This window comes from Bufo gargarizans, chromosome 4 (genome assembly GCF_014858855.1).
Source record: "Bufo gargarizans isolate SCDJY-AF-19 chromosome 4, ASM1485885v1, whole genome shotgun sequence".
In the NCBI taxonomy this organism is placed as follows: domain Eukaryota; kingdom Metazoa; phylum Chordata; class Amphibia; order Anura; family Bufonidae; genus Bufo; species Bufo gargarizans.
The window spans coordinates 124,141,168-124,150,004 of NC_058083.1; positions in this window are offsets into that span (position 1 = coordinate 124,141,168).

Here is an 8,837-nt window from a genome sequence, read left to right on the forward strand (position 1 = left end):
CCTGTGATTTCTCATCTTTGTGTCAAAGCATCTAACCCTGAATTCTTGTCCCATGGACACATTTTTTGTATTTAATTCTGGTGGGATACAAATACATTTTGGTGCAAGACTTTTGGGTTGAGCACAGAACAACCTCCACCAGATAGACTGTTCATTTGATGATGGAAAATTGGACAATGTGATAAAATGTCTTTGAATTTGGAACTAATGAAGTGTCCAGAGATCTTTTAGATCTAGCGCCAAACCAGAATTCTCCTCCAGAATGTTCATCAAAACCATTGGAATCATGGGCAGGGAAGAAAATGTATAGCCTTGCTGAAAATGTCATATTTGACACAAAGCATCAACCCCAAGTTTTTGTTCCCTGGATTTAGAGAGAAGCGTTTTATTTTTCTTGCATTCTCATTCCTTAGAATGAATAGGCCGAAGCACTGCGTCTGCTTTTAAATTTCCCCTACACAACAGTGCTTTCAGTCACCAGCTGTGCAGGGATCTGCAGCACTGCCCCTTTCACTTGAATGGATTATGCTGCAGTTCACCTGCACATTGGGTGGCTAGCATCCCTGTACAAGTTAAAAACCATAGAGGAGCTACAGCCCCTTCATTCTCAGGACCGGTAAAGGTCCCAGAAGTTGGACCTAGTGATATATCATCACTTTATAAAATACTAGTGTATGTGGGAAGTATGTTAACTGTTGCCTGGTGGGGGGTTTATAGGTTGGCTAATACTTAGTCAGTAGGTGCAGCAGTGCCTGGTGCAATTTGTGAAGAGGTGGTAGGCAGTTCCTGTTGGTGTGTTATGAAGTATCTGGGTTAGATAGTGTCTAGTAGGTAGCTATAGGTGTAGCTATGTTACCTGATACTGGTTATAAGAAAGAGTGGTAAGGTGCTTGGTGTCTAGTGGTGTAGGGTTCTCAGTGTCAACTGAGTAGGGGTAGGTTGGTTACATACAAAGGGAATTTGGTTAGCTGGTGGGGATTAGATCATTTCTGGTGGGGAGGGTGCTAGGCAATTGTGTGGTACCTTGTAGGGAAAAAGGGACATAGTTTATCTGGTGTCTAATGTTGGGGACAGTAGAAAAGATAGATGATGTCTCAAAGAATGTAAAGGAAAATTGTGGTAGGGGTGAGTAGGCAGATTGCCTGGTGTTTACAGGTATTTGTGGGAAAATATGGCTCACAGTTTGTCCCATTTCCTGGCTCAAACTGCTAGGACTAATACTGTAATTCAAAGAGAAGTAAACAACCAGTAAGACAAGGGTGTCTGTCTACTGCCAGATTCAGAATTCTTTTCACATATGGGCGTTTTTTGGGGTTTAAAATGTGGAATTATGTATAGACTGCAATCTACATTACTTGCGTTCCATAATCTAATATTTAAAGCTGAGTTTATGTACAGTATATATGTATGTATGTATGTCCGCTAAAGGAATCCGCACCGTCTCATTTACAATCACGAAGTTTTGCAGCCACCTCTTGTGACTTGGGGAACGTCATAGACTATGTTGTTAGTGGAAATTTTTACGCCGCACTTTTCAATTATTTGTGAAAAATACTCTTCGTAACCTATCCGCCAAACTACAGGAGCCATTGTCTGTTGGCTCTTGTGGCAGTTAGCCTGGATATTCATCAGGTTGCATATAGCAACCAATCACAGCTCAGCTTCTATTTTGCTACAGGTCATTACAATGAGCTCTGATTGGTTGCTATAGGCAATGAAGGACATTCTTAGTATAAGACAGCTTATATGTGATTTAATATGATTTGAATTGCGACGCTCAGTTCTTGTAGAGGCTGATGTAACTTACATGACTTTAAGTGTATGCTTAATCTGTAGGGTTTTATATACTGTCAATTAAAGACTGGATGATTGTCAGGCCACTGTGGAGGTCACTGTTAAAGGGGCAGACACTGTGGAGGTCACTGTTAAAGGGGCAGATACTGTGGAGGTCACTGTTAAGGGGGCAGGGGACTGTGTAGGCCACTATTAAATGGGCAGCTGCTGGCAAGGTCACTGTTAAGGTAGCAGGGTACTGTGAGGTCACTGTTAAAGGGGCAGGCGCTGTGGAGGTCTCTGTTAGGGTGGCAGGGAATGGTGGAGGTCATAGTTAAGGGGACTGTCCCCTATGGAGGTCACTGTTAAGGGGCGAGGTGCTGTAGAGGTCACTGTTAAGGAGATGGGGTGTGGAAGTCACTATCAAGGGGTTGGGATTGTCACGGAAGGTGTACAGGAAACAAGGCAATGCAAAATGAATATATGACTCACTGGATCCCAAACTAAGGAACAAAAGGGAGACCCCTGCATAAGACCTGGCACTCTCCCTGACTCTGCTCAGCCTATGCGAACACCCCAATGGTGGATGATTGCATATCCTCGTACCTTGACTATATAACACCTGAACACCCTACAATAGTGAGGGGACACGACCACCGGCTCCCTACACTAGACACAGAGGGAGTCAGGGTCACCTGGGATCCAGCAAACATAAAATCACAAATGAATGTACAACACTTATCTTGTAGAAGACTGGGAAATAGGATCAGCATGCACACACACTCCAGGAAGTTGTATAAACCGCACACTAATGCATTATGGGGAGGAATTTAAAGGGATACAATCAGTCCAACTACAAGACAGCTGAGAGAGGCTAACGAGATGAGGAACTGAAAACCAAAACAAAGAAAGCTCAAGGAGGAGGTTCTGAAAGGCATCTGTCAGAGCTTCTCAGATGTCTGGTTGTGACAGGGATGCTGTGGAACTCACTGTTAAAGAGGCAGGCTGCTGTGAAGGTCAAAGTTAAGGGGGTGGGCTGCTGTGCAGGTCCCATTTTAAAGAGGTGGGGCACTGTGGGGAGCTCAGTGTTAAGGGGTGAGGTGCTGTGGAGGTCACTGCTAAGGGGCGGGGTGCTGTAGAGGTCACGTTATAGGGGTATACTGCCAATATCTTTTAATGACACACACAAACATTAAATGAAATTGATTAAATATACCCGTACAAAGCTGGGTCATTCTGCTAGTGGATAATAAAGATTACATATAAAATGTTTTTAAAAAGATTCAGAACAGTGAATGTGACTCACTGAACCTTTTCTGCGTAATGAACTCTGGTAGAGATTGGTCATCCCATGTTCAATGTTATAGCAGTCAGAAGTGTATGACTCATAAACATGGCTGTAAAAGGGCTAATAAATAAGCCATTAAAATTAGACCTTTATATTTTTTCTGCTTCAGCTAAGCTGACAATCAATTGTTTGAAAGGGAATGAGTCATTTATTTGGAAAACCTGATGAAAGCAGACTTCTTTTTGCAAATTGATTAATTGTATTTCTCCATATCAAAACTAAAATAATGTTTCCCATCTAGAGCAGGCTTCGTTAAAGTTTAACCCATCCCCGTCAATAATCCCCTCCTCTTGCGTAGCAGAGAACTGCAATAAGGAGTGAATTTAGTTTAACTCCTTAACGACTAGTGCTGTATACCGCATATATGGCGTAAGTCATCACTTTAAATATAGCTCCCGCTCATGAGTGCAACGGGTGCCGTAGCCGCTGATTGTTGGCTATTTTAATGCCGACCGCAGGGATTAACCCCTTACATGACATGGTCAAATGTGACCACAGCATCTGAGAGCTAAAAAAAAACGGGAGCACAGGGTTGGAACACCTACCCTTCGGGGAAGGTCTTCCTTAGTAGTAATAGGCCTGAGTCTGTATAAGCCTACTTGGCCTATTGGAATATTTCATTACAGGCCTGCCAGCAGAACTGCTTTAGAATATACAGAATTTTCTATTCAGTAATTAATTCAATTCTATTACTGAATTCTAATGATTGCATGTTGCAAGTAAAAAAAAAAGTTTTTTAAAAAGTAAAAAATAATAATATCTCATATCACACCAAATATAATAAATATAAAAAGGGAATAAAGAGTGATCAAAAAGTCATAGACACCCCAATGGAAAAATAAAAAAACGTATGCCTCTGGGATAGCAGGGAGTAAAAAAGAAAACTCAAAATTGCCCAGTCCTTTAAGGGTTAAAGAGGGTTTCACAGCCGCATACATTTCTAAAATCTACTCCTGGCACCTGCGAAAAAGACTTTATTTTGCCAGAGGAAACCAGGGCTGAGTGGTGACTCCCCTCCCCCATCTCTACAATGAAAACTCACTGTTCCAAGGAACGTTTTGCATCATGTAAGCAGTTGAAGGGGTTCTCTGGAAATGATTTAAAATGTCTTCCAGCAACCTGTCCTACAATGTGAGCAGGACTGTTCGCCCCCGACACCACTTGCAGAGCTGCCTAGGGGGGGGTGAGGGGTGGACAGGTTGCTGGTGGCCATTTTAAATCCTGGAGAACCTCTTTAACCGCCTCCGGACCACCTAACGCAGATGTGCGGTCCGGAGGCGGCAGCGCTGCGCACGACGCATATAAGCGTCATCTCGCGAGACGCGAGATGACGCGCTATGCGGCCCGCGCATGCGCAGTTCGCGCCGGCATTTCGAAGAGGACCATTTCGTCATCAGCTTGCCAGCCAATGATCGCGGCTGGCAAGCTGATGATTTTCAAAAAAGCCAATCACAGAGCCATATATCAGATCATATTTGTAAATATGATCTGTTATATGGCTGCCTGCTCCTCTGCTGGTTCTTTTCGTCGGTTGGATCCAGCAGAGGAGCAGGCTTCACAGTGAGTACACCAAACACTACACTTTATCCCCAGATCACCCCCCTGAACCCCAATTAACCCTTTGATCACCCCTTTGTCAATCACTAGTGAAAGGAAAAAAGTAATCAGTGTAAACTGTCACTTTTTTTTTTCACTGGTATTGACCGTTAGGTTTTAGGTATAGTTTAGGCCCCTTGGTTAGGTAGTTAGCGATCAGTTAGCGCCCAGCCCACCGCACCGCAGTCCGTTATTCGCTGATTAGCGTATCGCTAATCAGCATTTGTACTTTTATAGTATCTGGAAGTGATCAAAACTGATCACGGTCAGATCTATAATAGTACTAGTGTCACTTTAGTTCGCCCTCCACCCAAAACGCAGTGTTTGCCCGATCAGGCCTGATCGGTCGCCCACACGTGCGTTCGCCCACGCCCGCCCCACCGCAGTGACAAAAAAAAATTTTTTTTTGATCACTGCACAATCACTTTACACGCACTGCGGCGATAAAAAAAATCAGTTTTGATATTTTTTATCAGTGAAGATGAAGAAAGTCACAGCACTCCAAAAGCTTGTTCAGTGTTCTTTAATTCACCAAAGGTTCAGCAGCAACGTTTCGACAACAGTCTTTATTGAGCTTGATAAAGACTGTTGTCGAAACGTTGCTGCTGAACCTATGGTGAATTAAAGAACACTGAACAAGCTTTTGGAGTGCTGTGACTTTCTTCATCTTCACTGGTAATTTTGGGGTCTCTGAGGCCGAGACCTGTCGTCACGAGCACCGCCGCAAAGCACCTTGAATGCATTCAAGTAAGTGGTGCTGTCCTACCATCCATTTTTGTTTGATATTTTTTATCAACCGCAGCGGCCTCCGGTACTTCGCTAGCCTCCCCTTTGTAAGACAGGCTTGCTTTTTTTTTCTTGGGTAGTCTCAGGGAATACCCCTAAATTTAGTTGCCCAAAATGTCAAACAGGGGGTATTCTTCTGAAGAGGCCTACAGGCTTCTGACCCAGTCGGATGAGGAGTGGGAACCCTCATCTGATGAATCCAGCGGGTCAGAATATGAACCTGTAGAAAGCAGTGGCTCTCTGACCCAAAGTTTGGACGAGGAGGCTGAGGTCCCTGATACCACCAGGCGTACCCGGCCCTGTGTCGCTAGACCACAGGTTGCGCAGGATCCGCTTCAAGAGCAGCAGAGTGGGGCTGGTGCTGTCGGATTATGTGGTGAGGCATACACCAGCAGCCCAGCCCTCCCTGGACCTAGTACCAGCACTGCCGTACAACCTGGTGAAGTAGCGAGCCCCAGAAGGGCAGTTGAAGCTGGTACGGTGGCACGTGCAGTAGTGACCCCGTCGCAGCCACCGCAAAGACGTGCCCGTAGAGCCCCTAGAATCCCAGAGGTGCTGGCAAACCCTGATTGGCAGTCCCCAACTTCAGCCGCACCCGTAGTTTTCCCTTTCACTGCCCAGTCTGGAGTTCGGGTTGAGACAGCTCAGATCGGTTCGGCCCTGGGATTTTTTGAGCTGTTCTTGACTGCGGAGCTCTTAGGCATAGTTGTGGCCGAAACAAACAGGTATGCCACACAATTTATCACCGCTAACCCGGGAAGCTTTTATGCCCAGCCTTTCCGGTGGAAACCAGTCCAAGTTTCCGAAATTAAAACTTTTCTGGGCCTCCTCCTCAACATGGGCCTGACAAAAAAGCATGAATTGCGGTCATATTGGTCCACGAACCCGATTCATCACATGCCCATGTTCTCTGCTGCTATGTCCAGGGCACGTTTTGAGGCCATCCTGCGTTTCCTGCACTTTAGTGACAACACCGCCTCCCGTCCCAGGGGCCACCCTGCTTTTGACTTGCTCCACAAAATTCGGCCCCTCATAGACCATTTCAACCAGAAATTTGCAGATTTGTATACCCCAGAGCAAAACATCTGCGTAGACGAGTCCCTGATACATTTTACCGGGCGCCTTGGCTTCAAACAATACATCCCAAGCAAGCGCGCCCGGTATGGGGTCAAATTGTATAAGCTCTGTGAAAGGGCCACAGGCTATACCCACAAATTTCGGATCTATGAGGGAAAAGATCAGACCCTGGAGCCGGTTGGTTGCCCTGACTACCTGGGGAGCAGTGGGAAGACAGTTTGGGACTTGGTGTCACCCTTATTCGGCAAGGGGTACCATCTTTATGTGGACAATTTTTACACAAGTGTGGCCCTCTTTAGGCATTTGTTTCTAGAACGGATTGGCGCCTGTGGTACCGCGCGAACTAGTCGCGCGGGCTTCCCCCAACGGCTCGTTACCACCCATCTTGCAAGGGGGCAGAGGGCCGCACTGTGTAACGAAGAACTGCTCACGGTGAAATGGAGAGACAAGCGTGACGTTTACATGCTCTCCTCCATTCACGCAGACACAACAATACAAATTGAGCGAGCAACCCGTGTCATTGAAAAGCCCCTCTCAGTCCACGACTATAACCTTCACATGGGAGGGGTGGACTTCAATGACCAGATGTTGTCTCCGTATTTAGTTTCCCGCAGAACCAGACGCTGGTATAAGAAGGTGTCTGTATATTTAATTCAATTGGCTCTGTACAATAGTTTTGTTCTCTACAGTAAGGCTGGGAGAACTGGATCCTTCCTCAAATTTCAGGAAGAGATCATCGAGAACCTCCTGTACCCAGGAGGTTCCGTGGCCCCATCCACCAGTGTAGTTAGCCGTCTACACGAGCGACATTTCCCCAATGTCGTTCCTGGTACCTCAACCTAACCGTCACCCCGAAAAAGATGTCGTGTCTGTAGCAGGAGTGGAATAAGGCGTGACACCCGCTATTTCTGTCCTGACTGTCCTGACCACCCTGCCCTATGCTTTGGAGAGTGTTTCCGGAAGTACCACTCACAGGTACACTATTAGCATGGGGATCATCTCACCAGGACAGGCACACAGGGCTATTAGGGCCTATTCACTCACTGCTGCTGCAAACGTCTCCTTTCACATGGGACAAAGTGCATAACGCACTTCGCCACATCTTTGGGCGATTTGCGCTTTGCACATTGACCCATGGGGAAGGAGAGGTTTGTTCTATAAAGGTAAAAAAACAAAAAAAAAACAAAAAAAAACAAAAAAAAACACCAGTAAGCAAAAAGGTTAATGTTCAGTTAAAAAAGTTAAAGTGTATATGTTCTGTTGCAAAGTTAATAAAATTATTGCGTTGCGGCCTGTTTTTTTTTTTTTTTTTTTTACCTTCCAGGTGGACCAACCGATCGACCAGCTGCAGCACCGATGTGCATTCTGACAGAAGCATTGCGCTGCTGTCAGATTACACGCAATTCGGTGTATGCGGCGCTGCAAGACGGGATTTTCTCCTCTGCAGTAACAGATATGTTTGCCGAGGCATACAAGCTGAGGAGGAGGCGGTGTTCCTATGCTTTGGCAAACACTTTGTATATATATAAAAAAATAAAATAAAAAATCCTGGCAATGATTTATTCATCCACATCGATTGATGTGAATGGAGAAATCTGGTTTGCCAGGGCATACGAGCTAAGTGGGTATGGATGTAAGGCAGAGCTCCTATGTCCTGGCAGACGCCTTTCCCCTCCATTTTTTTTTTTGGGCAGAGATTTTTTCATCCACATTGATCGATGCGAATGAAGAAATCTGTGCCGTTCATTTTTTTCTTTCAGCCCAGAGGCTGAACGGAAAAAAAATCTCATTACCTGTATGCTTAATATAAGGAGAATAGCAGAAACTCCTAATGCTGGCCATACATGTAATGATTGCGGAGACCCTCAAATGCCAGGGCAGTACAAACACCACACAACTGACCCCATTTTGGAAAGAAGACACCCCAAGGTATTTGCTGAGGGGCATATTGAGTCCATGAAAGATTTAAATTTTTGTCCTAAGTTAGCGGAAAGTGAGACTTTGTGAGAAAAAACAAAAAAAAAATCAATTTCCGCTAACTTATGCGAAAAATTTTTTTTTCGATGAACTTGCCAGGCCCCTCATTGGATACCTTGGGGTGTCTTCTTTCCAAAGTGGGGTCACATGTGGGGTATTTATACTGCCCTGGCTTTTTAGGGGCCCTAAAGCGTGAGAAGAAGCCTGGGATCCAAATGTCTAAAAATGCCCTCCTAAAAGGAATTTGGGCACCTTTGCGCATCTAGGCTGCAAAAAAGTG